Below are 20,423 nucleotides of genomic sequence, written 5' to 3'. Positions count from 1 at the left end.
TCTGTATCCACCTTGCCAGCTCACCCCTGATCCCGTGTGACTTCACCTTTTGTACTAGTCTACCATGAGGGACCTTGTCAAAGGCCTTACTGAAGTCCATATAGACAACATCTACTGCCCTACCTGCATCAATCATCTTAGTGACCTCCTCGAAAAACTCTATCAAGTTAGTGAGACACGACCTCCCCTTCACAAAACCGTGCTGCCTCTCACTAATACGTCCATTTGCTTCCAAATGGGAGTAGATCCTGTCTCGAAGAATTCTCTCCAATAATTTCCCTACCACTGAAGAAAGGCTCACCGGCCTGTAGTTCCCGGGATTACCCTTGCTACCCTTCTTAAACAGAGGAACAACATTGGCTATTCTCCAGTCCTCCGGGACATCCCCTGAAGACAGCGAGGATCCAAAGATTTCTGTCAAGGCCTCAGCAATTTCCTCTCCAGCCTCCTTCAGTATTCTGGGGTAGATCCCATCAGGCCCTGGGGACTTATCTACCTTAATAATTTTTAAGACACCCAACACCTCGTCTTTTTGGATCACAATGTGACCCAGGCTATCTACACCCCCTTCTCCAGACTCAACATCTACCAATTCCTTCTCTTTGGTGAATACTGATGCAAAGTATTCATTTAGTGCCTCGCCCATTTCCTCTGGCTCCACACATAGATTCCCTTGCCTATCCTTCAGTGGGCCAACCCTTTCCCTGGCTACCCTTTTGCTTTTTATGTACATGTAAAAAGCCTTTGGATTTTCCTTAACCCTATTTGCCAATGACTTTTCGTGACCCCTTCTAGCCCTCCTGACTCCTTGCTTAAGTTCCTTCCTACTTTCCTTATATTCCACGCAGGCTTCGTCTGTTCCCAGCCTTTTAGCCCTGACAAATGCCTCCTTTTTCTTTTTGACGAGGCCTACAATATCACTCGTCATCCAAGGTTCCCGAAAATTGCCGTATTTATCTTTCTTCCTCACAGGAACATGCCGGTCCTGTATTCCTTTCAACTGCCACTTGAAAGCCTCCCACATGTCAGATGTTGATTTGCCCTCAAACATCCGCCCCCAATCTATGTTCTTCAGTTCCCGCCTAATATTGTTATAATTAGCCTTCCCCCAATTTAGCACATTCATCCTCGGACCACTCTTGTCCTTGTCCACCAGTACTTAAAAACTTACTGATTTGTGGTCACTGTTACCGAAATGCTCCCCTACTGAAACATCTACCACCTGGCCGGGCTCATTCCCCAATACCAGGTCCAGTACCGCCCCTTCCCTAGTTGGACTGTCTACATATTGTTTTAAGAAGCCCTCCTGGATGCTCCTTACAAACTCCGCCCCGTCTAAGCCCCTGGCACTAAGTGAGTCCCAGTCAATATTGGGGAAGTTGAAGTCTCCCATCACCACAACCCTGTTGTTTTTACTCTTTTCCAAAATCTGTCTACCTATCTGCTCCTCTATCTCCCGCTGGCTGTTGGGAGGCCTGTAGTATACCCCCAACATTGTGACTGCACCCTTCTTATTCCTGATCTCTACCCATATAGCCTCACTGCCCTCTGAGGTGTCCTCTCGCAGTACAGCTGTGATATTCTCCCGAACAAGTAGCGCAACTCCACCTCCCCTTTTACATCCCCCTCTATCCCGCCTGAAACATCTAAATCCTGGAACGTTTAGCTGCCAATCCTGCCCTTCCCTCAACCAGGTCTCTGTAATGGCAACAACATCATAGTTCCAAGTACTAATCCAAGCTCTAAGTTCATCTGCCTTACCCGTAATGCTCCTTGCATTAAAACATATGCACTTCAGGCCACCAGACCCGCTGTGTTCAGCAACTTCTCCCTGTCAGCTCTGCCTCAGAGCCACACTGTCCCTATTCCCTAGTTCTCCCTCAATGCTCTCACCTTCTGACCTATTGCTCCCGTGCCCACCCCCCTGCCATACTAATTTAAACCCTCCCGTGTGACACTAGCAAACCTCGCGGCCAGGATATTTATGCCTCTCCGGTTTAGATGCAACCCGTCCTTCTTATACAGGTCACACCTGCCCTGGAAGAGCTCCCAGTGGTCCAGATAATGGAAACCCTCCCTCCTACACCAGCTGTTTAGCCACGTGTTTAGCTGCTCTATCTTCCTATTTCTAGCCTCACTAGCACGTGGCACAGGGAGTAATCCCGAGATTACAACCCTCGAGGTCCTGTCTTTTAACTTTCTGCCTAGCTCCCTGAACTCCTGCTGCAGGACCTCATGCCCCTTCCTGCCTATGTCGTTAGTACCAATATGTACAATGACCTCTGCCTGTTTGCCCTCCCCCTTCAGGATGCCCTCTACCCGTTCGGAGACATCCTGGACCCTGGCACCAGGGAGGCAACATACTATCCTGGAGTCTCTTTCACGTCCACAGAAGCGCCTATCTGTGCCCCTGACTATATAGTCCCCTATTACTATTACTCTTCTGCGCTTTGACCCTCCCTTCTGAACATCAGAGCCAGCCGTGGTGCCACTGCTCTGGCTGCTGCTGTTTTCCCCTGATAGGCTATCCCCCCCGACAGTATCCAAAGGGGTATATCTGTTCGAGAGGGGGACAACCACAGGGGATTCCTGCACTGACTGCCTGCCCTTTCTGGTGGTCACCCATTTCTCTGCCTGCACCTTGGGTGTGACGACATTTACATAACTGCGATCTATGACGCTTTCCGCCATCTGCATGCTCCTAAGTGCATCCAATTGCTGCTCCAACCGAACCATGCGGTCTGTGAGGAGCTCCAGTTGGGTGCACTTTCTGCAGATGAAGCCATCCGGGACGCTGGAAGCCTCCCGGACCTGCCACATCTCACAGTCAGAGCACAGCACCCTTCTAACTGACATTGCGTCAATTAATTAAAATTAAAATTAAAATTTGTCTTTTTTTGAAAAATATATATTTTTTCATTTCAAAGTTACTGTCAACTATCTGTTTCCTAGCACTAGATTTCTAATAGAAATGCGATAGCTAACTATAGTACTCTCCGATCTCTGGCTTAGATATCCCTCTAAATTATAATTAAGTTTAATTAGTTACCAAATACAAGCCACTCTGGCCACAGCTTTTCTGTGATGTCACTTCAGTTTCCCCCTGACACACACAATTTGAAAAAAGGTATAAAAGTAAAAATCACTTACTTACCTTCTTACCTTCTGAGTGTCTTAGATGTTCTCAGGTTCTCTCGCTGACAGAGACTGCTCCTCCACCTCCGAACCTTGACCTGCACAATGCTAATATTATAATAATAATATAATATGGCACTTACCTCACACCAATGGGTCTTATTATTAGGTTAGAGGAGGAGGGCGGGTGGGAGACACTACACGTGTAGTGTCTCGGGTTTCCTCTCCACCAGAATTTATTGGTTGGGGGGGGGGGACTTCCCAGAGGTCCGCGGGTCGAACTTCCAGTTCCCGCCTTATATAAAAACAAATAAAACAGAAAAGAAGAACAGACACGGGACCAGGTAAGGGTTTTTAAATTCACTACTCACCTCCCAGAAGGCCCCTGCGCACCGCTGCCGCCGAAATCCAAAGGGCTGCTCCTGTAAAGGTAAGTGGTTTTAAAGTCGCTACTCACCTCCCAGAAGGCCCCTGCGCACCGCTGCCGCCGAAATCCAAAAGGCTGCTCCTGCAAAGGTAAGTGGTTTTAAAGTCACTACTCACCTCCCAGAAGGCCCCTACGCACCGCTGCCGTCCATCTCTGGTTTGTTGCCGGTGCCACGTGATAGCGAGGCTAGGAATAGGGAGAGAGTGCAGCTGAACACGTGGCTACAGGAAAGGTGTAGGAGGGAGGGCATCAGGTATTTGGATAATTGGAGCGCATTCTGGGGAAGGTGGGACCTGTACAAGCAGGACGGGTTGCATCTGAACCAGAGGGGCACCAATATCCTGGGAGGGAGGTTTTCTAGTACTCTTCGGGAGGGTTTAAACTAATTTGGCAGGGGAATGGGAACCGGATTTTTAGTCCAGCAACTAAGGTAGCCGATATTCAGGACGCCAAAGCGTGTAATGAGGCAGTGGGGAAGGGAACACTGACAAAGGAGAGTACTTGCAGGCACGGAGATGGGTTGAAATGTTTATACTTCAACGCAAGAAGCATCAGGAATAAGGTGGGTGAACTTAAGGCATGGATCGGTATTTGGGACTACGATGTGGTGGCCATCACGGTAACTTGGATAGAAGAGGGGCAGAAATGGTTGTTGGAGGTCCCTGGATATAGATGTTTCAATAAGATTAGGGAGGGTGGTAAAAGAGGTGGGAGGGTGGTATTGTTAATTAGAGATAGTATAACAGCTGCAGAAAGGCAGTTCGAGGAGTATCACCCTACTGAGGTAGTATGGATTGAAGTCAGAAATAGGAAAGGAGCAGTCACCTTGTTAGGAGTTTTCTATAGGCCCCCCAATAATAGCAGAGATATGGAGGAACAGATTGGGAAAGAGATTTTGGAAAGGTGCAGAAGTCACAGGGTAGTAGTCATGGGTGACTTTAACTTCCCAAATATTGAGTGGAAACTCTTTAGATCAAAAATTTCGTAGGGGTGGTGTTTGTGCAGTGTGTCCAGGAAGCTTTTCTAACACAGTTTGTAGATTGTCCGACCAGAGGAGAGGCAATATTGGATTTAGTACTTGGTAATGAACCAGGGCAAGTGATAGATTTGTTAGTGGGGTAGCATTTTGGAGATAGTGACCACAATTCTGTGACTTTCACTTTAGTAATGGAGAGGGATAGGTGCATAATTGAAGTGCATAAGTTGGGAACATAGGCTGTCAGGGAAGGACACAAGTGAAATGTGGAACTTGTTCAAGGAATAGGTACTACGTGTCCTTGATATGTATGTCCCTGTCAGGCAGGGAAGAGATGGTCGAGTGAGGGAACCATGGTTGACAAGAGAGGTTGAATGTCTTGTTAAGAGGAAAAAGGAGACTTATGTAAGGCTGAGGAAACAAGGTTCAGACAGGGCATTGGAGGGATACAAGATAGCCAGGAGGGAACTGAAGAAAGGGATTAGGAGAGCTAAGAGAGGGCATGAACAATCTTTGGCGGGTAGGATCAAGGAAAACCCCAAGGCCTTTTACACATATGTGAGAAATATGAGAATGACTAGAGCGAGGGTATGTCCGATCAAGGACAGTAGCGGGAGATTGTGTATTGAGTCTGAAGAGATAGGAGAGGTCTTGAACGAGTACTTTTCTTCTGTATTTACAAATGAGAGGGGCGATATTGTTGGAGAGGATAGTGTGAAACAGATTGGTAAGCTCGAGGAAATACCTGTTAGGAAGGAAGATGTGTTGGGCATTTTGAAAAACTTGAGGATAGACAAGTCCCCCGGGCCTGACGGGATATATCCAAGGATTCTATGGGAAGCAAGAGATGAAATTGCAGAGCAGTTGGCAATGATCTTTTCGTCCTCACTGTCAACAGGGGTGGTACCAGTGGATTGGAGAGTGGCGAATGTCGTGCCCCTGTTCAAAAAAGGGACTAGGGATAACCTTGGGAATTACAGGCCAGTTAGTCTTAATTCGGTGGTAGGCAAAGTAATGGAAAGGGTACTGAAGGATAGGATTTCTGAGCATCTGGAAAGACACTGCTTGATTAGGGATAGTCAGCACGGATTTGTGAGGGGTAGGTCTTGCCTTACAAGACTTATTGAATTCTTTGAGGAGGTGACCAAGCATGTGGATGAAGGTAAAGCAGTGGATGTAGTGTACATGGATTTTAGTAAGGCATTTGATAAGGATCCCCATGGTAGGCTTCTGCAGAAAGTAAGGAGGCATGGGATAGTGGGAAATTTGGCCAGTTGGATAACAAACTGGCTAACCGATAGAAGTCAGAGAGTGGTGGTGGATGGCAAATATTCAGCCTGGATCCCAGTTACCAGTGGCGTACCGCAGGGATCAGTTCTGGGTCCTCTGCTGTTTGTGATTTTCATTAATGACTTGGATGAGGGAGTTGAAGGGTAGGTCAGTAAATTTGCAGACGATACGAAGATTAGTGGAGTTGTGGATAGTGAGGAGGGCTGTTGTCGGCTGCAAAGAGACATAGATAGGATGCAGAGCTGGGCTGAGAAGTGGCAGATGGAGTTTAACCCTGAAGAGTGTGAGGTTGTCCATTTTGGAAGGACAAATATGAATGCGGAATACAGGGTTAACGGTAGAGTTCTTGGTAATGTGGAGGAGCAGAGAGATCTTGGGGTCAATGTTCATACATCTTTGAAAGTTGCCACTCAAGTGGACAGAGCTGTGAAGAAGGCCTATGGTGTGCTAGCGTTCATTAACAGAGGGATTGAATTTAAGAGCCGTGAGGTGATGGTGCAGCTGTACGAAACTTTGGTAAGGCCACATTTGGAGTACTGTGTACAGTTCTGGTCGCCTCATTTTAGGAAGGATGTGGAAGCTTTGGAAAAGGTGCAAAGGAGATTTACCAGGATGTTGCCTGGAATGGAGAGTAGGTCTTACGAGGAAAGGTTGAGGGTGCTAGGCCTTTTCTCATTAGAACGGAGAAGGATGAGGGGCGACTTGATAAAGGTTTATAAGATGATCAGGGGAATAGATAGAGTAGACAGTCAGAGACTTTTTCCCCGGGTGGAACAAACCATTACAAGGGGACATAAATTTAAGGTGAAAGGTGGAAGATATAGGAGGGATATCAGAGGTAGGTTCTTTACCCAGAGAGTAGTGGGGGCATGGAATGCACTGCCTGTGGAAGGAGTTGAGTCGGAAACATTAGGGACCTTCAAGCAGCTGTTGGATAGGTACATGGATTACGGTAAAATGATATAGTGGAGATTTATTTGTTCTTAAGGGCAGCACGGTAGCATTGTGGATAGCACAATTGTTTTACAGCTCCAGGGTCCCAGGTTCGATTCCGGCTTGGATCACTGTCGATGCGGAGTCTGCACATCTTCCCCGTGTCTGCGTGGGTTTCCTCCAGGTGCTCCGGTTTCCTCCCACAGTCCAAAGGTGTGCAGGTTAGGTGGATTGGCCATGATAAATTGCCCTTAATGTCCAAATTGCCCTTGGTGTTGGGTGGAGGTGTTGAGTTTGGGTAGGGTGCTCTTTCCAAGAGCCGGTGCAGACTCAAAGGGTCGAATGGCCTTCTTCTGCACTGTAAATTCAGTGATAACCTATGATTAATCTAGGACAAAGGTTCGGCACAACATCATGGGCCGAAGGGCCTGTTCTGTGCTGTATTTTCTATGTTCTATGTTCTATGTGACGTGACCAACTCATGGGGCTGCAGGGTCTCACGTGCTTGGGCCGGCTGAAAGCGCTGACAAGTGGGGCAGTTGAGCACTGTGTTGACTATGTCTTCATTAATGCCGGGCCAGTACACTGCCTCTCGGGCCCATAGGCGGCACTTTTCCATGCCAAGGTGGCCCTCGTGTCGTTGTTCCAGGACAACTTGGCCCATGCTATGCGGCATGACAATGCAGTCCTGTTTTAGAAGAACCCCGTCTACTACCGCCAGATCATCTCTGACATTATAGAATTGAGGGCATTGGCCCTTGAGCCACCCGTCTATTAGGTGGCGCATGACACGCTGTAGCAAGGGGTCAGCCGCTGTCTCGCGGTGAATTTGGACGAGGCGTTCATCCGAGGCAGGTAGATTGGAGGCTGCGAATGCCACTTGGGCGTCAACCTGGCAGACAAATCCAGCTGGGTCACATGGAGTGTTGACTGACCTGGAGAGAGCGTCAGCAATGATGAGGTCCTTGCCTGGGGTGTATACCAGCTGGAAGTCATATCGCCGGAGCTTGAGAAGAATACGCTGGAGGCGAGGCGTCATATTGTTCAAGTCTTTCTGTATTATATTGACCAGCGAGCGATGGTCGGTCTCGACGGTGAATTGAGGAAGTCCGTAGACATAATCGTGAAATTTAACAACACCGGTCAGAAGGCCCAGGCACTCCTTTTCTATCTGCGCGTAGCGCTGCTCCGTGGGGGTCATTGCATGTGACGCATATGCAACAGGGGCCCATGTCGAAACCTCATCACGTTGAAGGAGTACTGCCCCAATGCCAGATTGACTGGCATCGGTCGAAATTTTGGTCTCCTTTGCTGGATCAAAGAAAGCTAAGACCAGGGCCGTGGTCAGTTTTCCCTTGAGTTCCCTCCATTCGCGCTCGTGGGCAGGGAGCCATTGGGAGTCTGTCGTCTTCCTGACCATGTTCCTGAGAGCCGTGGTATGAGAGGCGAGGTTAGGGATGAATTTCCCTACAAAATTGACCATTCCCAGAAATCGTAGGACTGCCTTCTTTTCCTCTGGTGTTTTCATAGCTGTTATGGCAGCTACCTTGTCCGCATCCGGCTGCACACCCAATTGGGAGATGTGGTCCCCGAGGAACTTAATTTCTGTCTGACTAAAAGAGCATTTGGCCCTGTTGAGGCGGATGCCATGCTCATGTATACGTCTGAATACGCGCTGGAGGCGACTAACATGCTCCTGTGGACCAGATGATTATGTCATCGACATAGACGCGAACATCTTCAATACCTTCCATCATTTGTTCCATAATCCTATGGAACACTTCTGATGCCGAGATGATCCCAAACGGCATCCTGTTGTAGCAATATCTTCCAAAGGGGGTATTAAATGTGCAGAGTTTCCTGCTGGATTCATCGAGCTGGATTTAACAGAATCCTTTTGAGGCGTCGAGTTTGGTAAAGAGCCTGGCGCGAGCCATCTCACATGTGAGCTCTTCGCGCTTGGAAATTGGATAGTGCTCTCTCATAATATTGCGATTGATATCCTTGAGATCAATGCAAAGTCTCAATTCGCTGGAAGGCTTTTTTACACATACCATGGAACTGACTCAGTCGATCGGTTCCGTGACTTTGGAAATCACTCCTTGGTCCTGGAGGTCCTGCAGCTGCTGCTTGAGGCGGTCCTTAAGGGGTGCTGGCACCCTGCGAGGTGCGTGCACCACAGGCGTGGCATTCGGTTTTAATACAATCCTGCAGATATACGGGAGCGTGCCCATGCCCTCGAAGACGTCGTGGTACTGGTTGATAATGGCGTCGAGCTGCGCCCTGAAGTCGGTGTCCTGAAAGGCAGACGTGTCAGCAGGAGAGAGAGAGTGAACTCTCTGAGCAAGATTCCACAGCTTGCATGCCTGCGCGCCAAGCAGGGAGGCTTTCGAGGAGCCCACGATTTCAAAGGGAAGGATGGCTTTGCGTGACCTGTGCGTCACTTCAAGTTGGCATGAGCCGCTGGCAGCAATGGCATTGCCATTATAATCTAATAGCTGGCAGGCTGATGGCAGGATGGCTGGTTTGACACGAAGGCTTTGGAGGTCAATGAGATTGGTGGAGGCACCAGTGTCCAGGCGGAATCCTATTTGGGACTGGGTGACCGTAAGGGTGGCACACCACTCATCGTCGGGATCGATGCTGTATACCGGTAGAGGCTGGATTCTTGGCTTCGGGGACACCCTGTTTTTTGTAACGATACCGACTCGAAAAGGCGCCTTCTGGTCCTCGGTGTCAATATCGGGTAGCAGGTCCGAATCGGGCTCGGTGACCGTGGGTTGAATTCCTGCGAGGCTGGCTGGAGTGATGAGAGTTGGCAGGCTGAGCTGATCTGCATAAAGCAGCATAGTGGCGAAGTTTGCCACATTGCAGGCATCGTCGGGATTTGGCAGCTTTAAATGGGCGGAGCCACCGTTGCCGCACGTTGTAGTGTCAGTACGCTCGCTGCGCCACCGCGCATGCGCAGTGCGGCCGTACGTGGTGCGCGCCTGCGTAGTACGTTCATCGACGTCACCATCCCCCTCATTCGGTGCACACAAGCGCGGGAGTCCGTGAAAAGCGCGCAAAATGGCCGCCCTCATCCAGGCTGAGGCCCGGGAGTTGCTCGATTGCTTGGACCTGTTCTGCCTCGTGGGGACCTTGCCGCGCTGTTTCAGCCGCTTGAATGTGGGAATACCGACTAGTGGCGTGTTCATGTAGCACGCAGGTCTCGATGGCGGTCGCTAGGGTGAGCTGCTTTACCTTGAGGAGCTGCTGACGTAGGGGGTCCGACTGAACACCGAAAACGATCTGGTCGTGTATCATGGAGTCGGAGGTGGAGCCGTAATTACAGGACTGCGCAAGGATGCGGAGGTGGGTGAGAAAGGACTGGAAAGGTTCATCCTTACCCTGCAAACACTGTTGGAAGACATAGCGCTCAAAACTTTCATTCACTTCTATGTTGCAGTGACTGTCAAACTTAAGGAGGACCATCTTGAATTTTGATTTATCTTCACCATCAGCAAAGGTGAGAGAACTGAAAATGTGGATGGCATGGTCCCCGACCGTGGATAGGAAGAGAGCGATCTTCCTGGTGTCTGAGGCAGCTTCCCGGTCTGTGGCTTCTAGGTAGAGCTGGAAGCGTTGTTTGAATATCTTCCAGTTGGCCCCTAGGTTACCGGTGATGCGGAGCGGCGGCGGCGGGCGGACGCTGTCCATTTTGCAGGATGACTGTATGCTGGTGGAAGGCAGATCACTTGCAGGTAGGTTTAAAAATTTCTAACATCCCTCAACATACTGGTACCATGATGTGTTGGGTGCAGGAAGGTAGCCCTGTCCTGGGCCTTGGGCATCGCCTGCGCAGAATGTCCAAGGCCTTGGATACGCTGATCCATAGCCAAAACCGTCGACCCCAATTCCCCACCATGGACAGCACTCGTGCGGTGTCGGCCTTGGTGGCACGCATGACCGGCACCACCCCCTGCTCCTGCACACGGATGGACTCCTTCACCTGAGCCTGCAGGTGCTGGATGCTCGCCATCATTCCCTCTTGTAGTTCCTGGGTCTCTGTCTGCACCTGCACTGTGGCTGGGACTGAATGTTCCAGAAGCCCGGGACGCGTCAGACAGCAGCTGGTTCCTGCGGCTGGCCTGCACTCCGACCGTCCGGTCCCTCGGCCTCTCCTACCTCCACCTGCTGTATCGGATGTGATGTGTGGTGCACACCACATAGTGTCCCAGGAGCCTCTTCACTGATGTGCCCAACCGAGGTGATAGTCTCTGGGATGGTGGAGGTGGAGGAGACAGCTGTGACGGGAAGTCCATGTCCTCCTCCAAGCCTAGCTCCGGGGTGTCTCAGGCGGAGGGCTGGTGTTCGGGCTGCTTTCCCCGTCAGTGCTCAGCTGTCTGGGGGGCACCAGCTCTGGTACTGGCTGTGGGTGAGGGACTCCGGATGGATCGGTCCTCTCCGGCAGATCCTGTACATGACAATATGTATGAGTAGACAGTGGGCTGGGCGGGGGGGGGTTGGGGATTGTGGTAGGGTGAGGGAGGAGAGAGGTGAGGACGGATTGAGGGGGTGTGGGTTTCGAGGGTTGGGGCATGGGGGGTCAGGGGGTGGGGCGTGTGTGGTGAGGGGGGTGAGGGGGAACACAAAGAGCACAACCGTTAGATGTTCCGATACAAGCCACCCCGGGGTGGGTAGATGGTGGCCTCAGTGGCCAGGACTCCCGGCCATGGCGGCTGGCATGGGAGCTGGCATATGGGGCAGGATGGAGGTTCGACCATCTCTCGGGGGGGGGGGGGGGGGGGGGAGAGGGGCCAGATTGCTGGTGTGTAGGGTGGGGGCAGGGTTAGTGCCAAGGGCACAGCGCTGCCTACTCACCCTGGTCGCCCTGAAGTGCTCGTGGAGTTTCTTCCTGCATTGCATGCCAGTCCGGGCGACATTGCCCACGGCGCAAACTGCCTCTGCCAACTGCGCCCAGGCACGTCGAAGGGTGACACCTGGCGGCCTTCCTCTCAGTCCAGGGTACTGAGTCATTCGCCTCTCCTCCACGGCGTCTATGAAGGTGTCCAGTTCAGCATCCCTGAACCGTGGCGCTGCTACCCTTCCAGCCATCTTGTTGGCTGGGACGGTGCGTGTGGGGGGATGGATCGTTTACGTGCGGCTGCGGCGTGTGAGCCTCACGATCGCCAATCATGGACCCGCCGAATCCGGCACCGTTTTGCATGGAATTGGTTGTGTCCCACGTGGCGATGGTGCAAGCCCGTTTAAAGCAGCTGAATCAGTGCAGCTTTTGCGCTGCTTTTTCTGTCGTAAAACGCCACAGTTCCCACACCGGCTTCGGCATTTAGTCTCAAAATCGGAGAATTCAGCCCATTTTCTTTTAATCTCACAAAATTCTTCACGTCATTTGTCAGCCACAGTCAACTGACTTTTCTTTTTGGGTTTTGTTTGGCCAATCGCTAAATTATTCTCAGCTGAGGTGTAACGTCTTGGAGGGATGAGGCATTGAATGGTGACAAAACACACAATTCTTAATGATATCGATTATATGGAAAACTATAAGGATTTTAACCTTACGCAAAATTCTATTCAAATATGTGTCACTACACCTTTAAATCCTTTTACCATCTGTTTTCTTGGGAAGGTGTGAAGTTCTTACTGAAATGGAGCAGCACATTTAACAATTTTAAATACGACAGTGGCACATTTTGTCTGCTGCGACATTAATAATCACTGTGATCTTACCCTCGATTCCACAAGCTCTGAGTGAACACACCACATTTAAAACATTTTTTGAATGGGATTTGGGTGTTGCTGGCTAGGCCAGCATTTAGAAGTATAAAGATGTACATGTAGATGTATAAAGGGACCTGGGGTCCTCGTCCACAAGTTACTGAAGGCTATCATTGCAGGTTCAGGAACCCATTAGGGAGGCTAATGAAGGCCTATATCGCAAGAGGATTTGAGCACAGTAGTGATGTCTTGCTTCAATTGTATTGAAGGCAGCACAAGTGGATAGCACTGTTGCTTCACAAGCGCCAGGGTCCCAGGTTCGATTCCCCGCTGGGTCACTGTCTGTGCGGAGTCTGCACGTTCTCCCCGTGTCTACGTGGGTTTCCTCCGGGTGCTCTGGTTTCCTCCCACAGTCCAAAGACGTGCAGGTTAGGTGGATTGGCCATGATAAAATTGCCCTTAGTGACCAAAAAATGTTAGGAGGGGTCATTGGGTTATGGGGATAGGGTGGACGTGAGGGTTTAAGTGGGTCGGTGCAGACTCAATGGGCCAAATGGCCTCCTTCTGCACTGTATGTTCTATGTATAGGAGTTTGGTTAGACCGTACCTGGAATAGAGTGTGAAGGTTTAGTCTCCTGTGGTGGCTCAAGAGATAGATTGGAGGCTGGGCTAAGGGAAGAGGCTCCCCCTGATGAACAAGGGCCAGCGGAGCCAAGACTAAGAAGCTGAGGCTGGCAGAGCCATTTAGCAGAAGCATCTGACAAGACAAAGGGTATACAGAAGACATCTCTCGTATCTCGACAAGTGAGATACAGAGCTGTAGATGCCTTTGATTGGCTAGGGATGTGGTGTCTCACATTTTCCATATTTGCCAGGTTGACACCACAGGGACTGGAAATCCACCCACCTTGCTCTAAAAGTGACCATCGCTGTGAACCTCTTTGCATGTGGTTTGTTCCAGGGCTGCACTGGGATCTCCACGGGATTTTTCAAGCATCTCCTCACAAATGAATTTGAGGGGTTACAAATGCCCTATTTAGTAAGGCGCACAATTCCATCCAGTTCTCCTTAGATGAAGTCAACCAGGCTGCCTGAGAAGTGCAGTGATATCTTGATTCCCATAGGTGCAGGGTGCTCCCTCTGAAGAGCCACTGCAATTTGTCCAACAGGAAAGGATTATACTCTCTCAACGTGCAGCTGATTTGAAACCACCACCAGCAGATTATGCAGATGTGAGTGAGATAGACTGGAATCCTCCTTGACTCATACAACTTGAGTCACTCACAGGTGCCACACACCTTCGAGGATCCTCAGTGGATCAGGGTTATCTCCTCAGTGATAAAAGATACCCACAGAAGAGTGGCTTATGTCGCCTGTTAGAAAGCCACAAAGTGCTTCAGAGAAGTTTAATGTTGCTATTCCGCAACATGCTGATTGATCAAGCAGATCACTGGTATTTTGAACATGAATTTTCAATGTCTGGACAGGTTGGACAGCTCACCCCAGTGTTCTCCGCAGAGGGTTTCCCGCATCATCGTGGCTTGCTGCGCTCTACACAACCTGACACACTGAGGGAGGGATGTCTTGCCAGAATGAGAGATGGAGAAGCTGTTTGTCTCCACCAATGATGAGGACATTAAGGACTGAGCTCGGTGAGGATGGGGAAACTGAGGCTCCAAAGGAAGACTCCATGTTACGAATCAGATGAGGCAGATAAGCACATGACACGCTAATAACCACCTAATTCCTGGAGGATGATATAGATGAGTTTATAAGAGTCTCTTCAATCAGTTCCCTCCACGTTGGTCCACTTTACCACCTTGCTTATGCTGGGAATCAGGTCAATGCAGCACATCCATCTCTGAATGAGGAGTGACAATCTTGTGTCACAATGCCCTTGGAGGGTACGACAGCCTCGGGAGTATGTGGCCTTTCTGTTATGGGATAATAAATGTCATGTGGTATAGAGCTGAGATGGTCCAGCCTCTTCGAGCATCTCACCAACATTCCACTTCCTATAGCAGCCTTCAAGAGGCAGTCTGCATTCCTCAGTGAATTCATGACAGTGTGCCTGCAGTCTGACAAGGTGCCTCACGGAGCACAATCATCACTCAGTTGGTCTTGCCTTCGTTGCGCGAGGTCAATTCTGAATCTGCATTGAATTTTGTCCGCAAAGGCAATCGGTCAGACAAGACTAGTGTACAGGCCTCGTCATCATACATTGTACCCAGCATGAGACATTTATTCAGGACACAGTCAGCTGTAGCTCTCAGTAATTGGTGGTGAGGCTGCCCTTCAGCTCACCTTTCAGTGGACCATGAAACCTTCAGGGACAGCACAATTTAATACCTGTCAAGCACTCATGACAATGCCTCTGTTTGTGTCTCTCAGTGTCCTGTGCTGCCTCGTCATGAAATCGCGTTCGGCGATGGGGCGGAGAATCCTTTTTCGCGCACGAATTCGGGACTGGCGCTGGTTTCGCAATTCTTCGCCCCCCCCGAAGATCGGCGCACTCGTGTAGTACGCTGCGCCGAGTACCCACCGCCTCAGGCCATTGCCTGTGGCCTGCCCTGTGATTCTCCGTCCCCGACTGGCCGAATTCCTGACACCGTGGTTCTAACATGGTCCCACCATCCGTGATACTCGCGTGGCGGCTGCGGACTCAGTCTGGGACCGCCAGAGTTGGAGGAGGGCCGATCGGAAGGCAGAGGGGGCTTCATTCGGAACTGGGGGCGATATGTGCGGGCGGTCCAGGGTGGGCAAGTGGCCCAAGCGGAGCATTATTTTGGCGGTCAAGGTCTGTGGGCCGAGTCTGCCATGGAGCATGGCGCGGCTGCTGGAGGCCGCTGCTGTGCGCATGCGTGGCCTCTGACCCGGGAGTGCGTGGGCCATATCGGAGAATGTATTTGTAGGCCCGGCAGAGAATGATGCCAATCCATCTGGGCCCTAAGGACTTCAATTGTTGATAGTAAACAGCATACATCAGCGCCGGGTCGGTGAATCCTCGGGGGGAGGCGCAAAACCCGCCCCGACGCCGACTGCCCTATTCTCCGGCACCAGTTTTTGGGGGCCGGCGGGATTCCCGCTACGCAGGTCGAGGGCCGTTGACAGCGGCCCCCCCGGCAATTCACCGGGCCCCGATGAGCCGAGTGGCCGTCCAGTTTTGCCAGTCCCGCCGGTGTGAATTACTCACCTCACGCACAGCGGGACAGCGGGAGCGGTCCTGGAGGGGGGCGCGGGGGGATCCGACCCCGGGGGGGGCCCCACAGTGGCCTGGCCCGCAATTGGGGTTGACCAATCCTGCGGGCAGGCTATTTCCGTGGGGGCCTTCTTTCCTATGCGCCAGGCCCCTGTAGGGCTCCGTCATATTGCCCGGGGGCCGGCGGTGAGAGGAAATACGCCGGCCAGTCCGCGCATGTGTAAGATCATGCCGGCCGATCCGCGCATGCGCGATCATGCCGGCCCTTCGCCGCCAGCTGGAGAGGGGCCAACCACTCCGGCGTCAAACTAGCCCCCGAAAATTTAGAGAATTCCTCACTTTTGGGGGCTGTTGACGTCGGAGTGGTTGGCACCGGTTTTCCCGCTGGCGTGGGGACTTAGTGCCCAGAAGGGAGAATCCCACCCTAGATGTCTTGGAGACTCGTCCTGATCCCACTTGAGACCATCGCATTTTCATTCCAACAATCTAATAAATGGTCATGGAACTTGGACGCACTGACGCAATGGTAAGTTGCACATGTTGATTGACCATCTCAGAGCTGGAAGAGGGTTAATGTGACGAGACGCTAACCAGACCTTCTGGCCCAGTGCTGCATCCACCCATGTCTAAGTCAGGCATCTGAGGCCTTTGCAATCAACTCCTAGGTCACACAGTTTTAAACATCGAGTTGAAATTACAAGGTTCAACTTGTCAGTGAGGCTCATAGCTCTAAATCATGGAGGTTGGAAGGTGGGGATTAATTTTGGGGTGACTTTCAGATGCACACGCAGACATGAGATAACACTGCAGGAAGACAGGAGTGAAAAAGAGGTCCGAGTTTGGGTTCATACTTGAAGCTTGTTCAAGGCTTACGGAAAATACATGGAAGCCGATGAATTGGATGAGGGACCGACTCCGTGCACATCACCATTTAATTCTGTAAGATCCACATTGAAGACTATAATGCAAAAGCATCTGGGAACTAAAGCCGCCTGCAAGTTCTAAACCCATGAGGTAAATTATATGAACCACTGAAGCAGGTCTCAGTGATGCCTTGGCCAACCACAACTTTCTTAGAGGCTGAGGCGTCATTCATGTTGATAATCTGCAGAGAACGCAAATGAGATGATTTGAGACACCAGAGAGCAGAGATAGATGATGGGGCATCTGTACAGAGGGGAAGAGCAAATCTGTGCAACTTGAATGAATATCATCAGATAGAAGAGGCACACACGACATGAGAAGTGCAACGAGTCAAAACCTATTTACATTTGTGCAAATTCTGTACAGATTGTGGACACCCAGGGAACCTCATCCAGCAAAATGAAGGACCCCTGGCAGACTGTACATGAGTAAGACACAATAAAATAAACCACACAAATAGATTTAAAAGGGCTGTACACTTAAACAAATCTCCAGCACACTCAACAAAAGAAAATTAGAGAGAATTATAGTCTTAATTTAACATAACACCTGAAAGCTGCCACTGCTGCCGACAATACCTCCTCACCATTGCATGAGAGCGTCAGTCTAAATCATGCGCTAAAACCTGTAAAACTTCCTGATTTCACTGGCAAGGGTCCTCCAACTGAGCAAACACTAAATGAAGAGAATTTGGTTGCCTTTAAATTGTAATAGAAGTCTAGATAGGAAAGGTGGCTGGGTAATTGAGGTAATTCGTAGTCACACCACTCCTCAATAGCCTCACAGGAAAATGCTCATCTTTGTTTGTTCTAAGATACGAACGTCGCCACAAGCCCAATTTTTATTGCTTCACTGTAATTGCACTTGAGAAGGTGATGATCAGACACATTGAAGTTCCTCGTTAGTATAGTGGTTAGTATCCCCGCCTGTCACGCGGGAGACCGGGGTTCAATTCCCCGACAGGGAGAGTTTGTACCTTACCAGAAAAAAAAATTGGGAATTATTTTAGGGGCAGCACGGTAGCCTTGTGGATAGCACAATTGCTTCACAGCTCCAGGGTCCCAGGTTCGATTCCGGCTTGGGTCACTGTCTGTGCGGAGTCTGCACATCCTCCCCGTGTGTGCGTGGGTTTCCTCCGGGTGCTCCGGTTTCCTCCCACAGCCCAAAGATGTGCAGGTTAGGTGGATTGGCCATGATAAATTGCCCTTAGTGTCCAAAATTGCCCTTAGTGTTGGGTGGGGTTACTGGGTTATGGGGATAGGGTGGCGGTGTTGACCTTGGGTAGGGTGCTCTTTCAAAGAGCCGGTGCAGACTCGATGGGCCGAATGGCCTCCTTCTGCACTGTAAATACTATGAAACTATGAAATACTATGAAACATTCTTGAAATTCGGCAATCCAGCTGCTGAGGTATACTCACGATTCGGGAGAGCCACCCAGGTTTATGACCTAGCAACAATGAAGCAGCAATTATATTGCAATTATGAAGCAGTTTCAAGTCAGACAGATGTGTGACTTGGTGTGAAACCTGAAGGTGGTGTTCCCAAGGATCTGCTGCACTTGTTCTTCTGGGTGGTCGAAACGGGTTTGGAAACTGCTGGCAAAATACCTTTGGGGGGTTTCTGCAGTACATCATTGTTAAGAACCCCCTTGATATTACCTACAAGAGTGTCTCAAAATCTCGAAGGATAACTCGAAATATTGGTTCTTTGTGGTGTATTTTTGTTTGCAATAAATTTTATTTAAAAAAAAATTATTTTTATAAATTTAGAGTACCCAATTCATTTCTTCCAATTAAGAGGCACTTTAGCGTGGCCAATCCACCTACCCTGCACATCTTTGGGTTGGGGGGGTAAAACCCACGCAGACACGGGGAGAATGTGAAAATTCCACACGGACAGTGACCCAGAGCTGGGTTCGAACCTGGGACCGTGGCGCCGTGAGACAGCAGTTCTAACCACTGTGCCACCGTGTTGCCCTTGTTTTCAATAATTTGAGGAAATATGTACAACTCAGTAAGGAACCAGTCCAGTCATTGTGTAAACAATTAATAAAGAATATTTATTAAAATAAAATAAAAGAAAAAACACATGACAAAAGACTAATATATACACTATGACACTTCAGTATATGAACAACTAAACACAGCGTTTTATCTGAAGTTACTTCTTGTACCCAAAATATGCTGATATTTCCTGAACTTTTTCCAAGCAACATCCAATGTTTGTAACTCTATAGGTACAATCCAGTTAATAGTTACCACACAATACCGTTTACGTGACCAAGTCTGAGAACATGTTTCTTCCTCGTTCAGCGAAGTGTCTTTTAGAGGAGAATATCTGCAATCTGCTGTTGCGCTCAATGTTAGATGGAACAGGCCTCCATGGCTCAGATCACAGATGGAAGTAGCCTGTCTGACTGATCAATGAAGAACTGGTGTGCCTCCCCAATGTGGGTGCTGGCAGTTATACAATTTAGTCTCTTTGATATTCCCGTCTGTGGATTCTGTTGTCTACCTCTCAAATTCCTTGCATTTAGAAGTTATTATTTGTATATCCTCACAGAGCTCTGGTAAACAATGTTTCTGATATGGCATTTGCATCTCAATGTCACTAGACTCCTGCTAATCTTGTTACTGGGCAAATCACATCTCATCCTCTGGATGTTGCTAGTCTCGTTACTTGTCTGTTATTTTATTTTCATCTCAAGTTCACTGTTAATTTCGTTGACTACCACATTCCTAACAATCGTGTAAATAATAGCCTTCACTATAGAGGATACAAAAAAAATGTCAGCAATAGTTGTAAAGCAAGAGGTGGAAGGAAGAGAAGAACTTGCTGAAATTAAAATCACGAGGGAAGCTGTACTGAGCAAGCCAATGGAAGCCAATGGAATTGCGAGCTGACAAGTATCCAGGTCCTGGACTTCCGGGTGCGGCGATGACCAGCTAGGTCGCACGTTTCGGCAGCTCCCGTTGGAACGGACTTTTGGGCCCTTAATAGGAGCCCCAACGGCAAAAACACTGTGCGGTAAACCAGAAGGGAATCCCCCCGGACACGCATGGAAAAGGGAGAGGATAGCGGCCGGATTGCGGAGGATCCTCTGGAGCAGCGGCAAGGAAGGGAAGCTCAAAGCAAGATGGCGTCGGAAGGTGGCCGTTTGTTATGGGGCCCGGAACAACAAGAGTTCCTGCGGCGCTGTGTGGAAGAGCTGAAGAAGGAGTTGAAGAAGGAGCTGTTGGCCCCGATATTGCAGGCGATTGAAGGACTAAAGGAGGAGCAGAGGACCCAAGAGCTGAAGTTTCGGGTCGTGAAGGCAAAGACTGCTGAAAACGAGGATGAAATACAGGGCCTGGTGGTGAAGGCAGAAACGCACGAGGCACAGCACAAAAGGTGTGTGGAGAGGTTGGAAGCACTGGAGAATAACTCGAGGAGGAAGAATTTAAGAATCCTGGGTCTTCCCGAAGGCGCAGAAGGGGCGGACGTCGGGACATATGTGAGCACGATGCTTCACTCGCTAATGGGATCGGAGGCCCCGACGGGCCCTTTGGAGGTGGAGGGAGCTTATCGAGTTCTGGCGCGAAGACCAAAGGCTGGAGAAATACCTCGAGCTATAGTGGTGAGGTTTCTCCGCTACAATGACAGAGAGATGGTTCTCAGATGGGCGAAGAAAACTCGGAGCTGTAGGTGGGAGAACGCGGTGATCCGCGTATACCAGGATTGGAGTGCGGAGGTGGCGAGAAGGAGGGCAAGTTTCAATCGGGCTAAGGCGGTGCTTCACAAAAAGAAGGTCCAGTTTGGAATGTTGCAACCGGCGAGATTGT

The 20,423-nt window shown here is 49.9% G+C and overlaps 1 non-coding gene across 1 annotated transcript; it reads left to right on the top strand.

Moving 5' to 3' along the window:
* The first annotated feature begins 17,497 nt into the window (after nucleotides 1–17,497).
* Nucleotides 17,498–17,569, top strand: trnad-guc (transfer RNA aspartic acid (anticodon GUC)). The gene has a single exon. It is a non-coding gene; the product is annotated as a tRNA-Asp (tRNA).
* The last annotated feature ends 2,854 nt before the right edge of the window (nucleotides 17,570–20,423 follow it).

Source organism: Scyliorhinus torazame, chromosome 11 (assembly GCF_047496885.1).
Source record: "Scyliorhinus torazame isolate Kashiwa2021f chromosome 11, sScyTor2.1, whole genome shotgun sequence".
Lineage (NCBI taxonomy): Eukaryota > Metazoa > Chordata > Chondrichthyes > Carcharhiniformes > Scyliorhinidae > Scyliorhinus > Scyliorhinus torazame.
The sequence above is the reverse complement of the archived record's forward strand: the minus strand, read 5'-3'. Positions and strand labels throughout refer to the sequence as shown.